Source organism: Charadrius vociferus, unplaced genomic scaffold (genome assembly GCF_000708025.1).
Source record: "Charadrius vociferus isolate BGI_N301 unplaced genomic scaffold, ASM70802v2 scaffold477, whole genome shotgun sequence".
Taxonomy (NCBI): Eukaryota; Metazoa; Chordata; class Aves; order Charadriiformes; family Charadriidae; genus Charadrius; species Charadrius vociferus.
The window spans coordinates 2352642-2353553 of record NW_009649449.1 but is presented as its reverse complement, the minus strand read 5'-3'; positions in this window follow the sequence as shown (position 1 = coordinate 2353553).

Sequence of the window (912 nt, the reverse complement as noted above, 5' to 3'; positions counted from 1 at the left end):
CTGCCAGGCTATTCCTCTCCAACCCCGGGGGGCTGCTGTGCTGCTTCAACGCTTTCTGTACGGCTGCTTTTCCACCTTGTGCTAAATTTGGTCTTATCCCTTTAATGGTGCAGTAAAAGAGCAAAGTATGCCGCTGCTGGAAGGTAAAAGTCCAAAGGGACGGACGCAGCGCCAAAGCGATAACGGGGAGGCAGAGCGCGGGCAGCCAGAAGTCCACGGGTGCCATGGGTGGGGTGGAGGAAGGTGGAGGTGGAGGAGGACAGCGGTGAAACCCAGCTTCCCTGCCATGAACTGAACTGAACTCAACTGCCACAGCTCTACCCTGGTCCAAGGGAAAAGATACGGGGATAGCTGTTAACTAGCCATTTCCAGAAGGTTAACCGGAGCAGGGAATTTAGTTCCAGCCGTAAAACTCCGTGAAATGTTGAGCGGTAGTTCGGCAAAGTCTCCACAGCGCCACGGCCCCAACAGGCATCCCTGAAGAAGTGCTGTTCGGTGCAAGGGAAGAGTCTCCCACAAGTAAAGAGTCTCCTGCAAAGCCCCTTGCAGCTTCTGGGCTTGGCCCAGTTGACCAGCCAACAAAGAACCACCTGGGACAAGCACCCAAGGCTTCTGCTGCAGGCTTTTTCCCTTCCCGTCTCCTGCCCCGGCACCTTTGCGTTCTTCTGCTTAGGAGTTTCACAGAGACGACATCCTCTGGGGTTGTCCTCCTGCCTGCGCTCCTCTCCCTGCCTCACACAGCTCTTTCCTTGCCCTCCGTCTCCTCCAACTACAGCTACATCTCTCCTTGAGTGTTGGGGTTGTTCAGCCTGGAGAAGAGAAGGCTCCGGGGAGACGTTATTGCCGCCTTCCAGTGCCTAAAGGGGCTCCAGGAGAGCAGGGGAGGGACTTTTTACAAGGGCATGGAGTGAT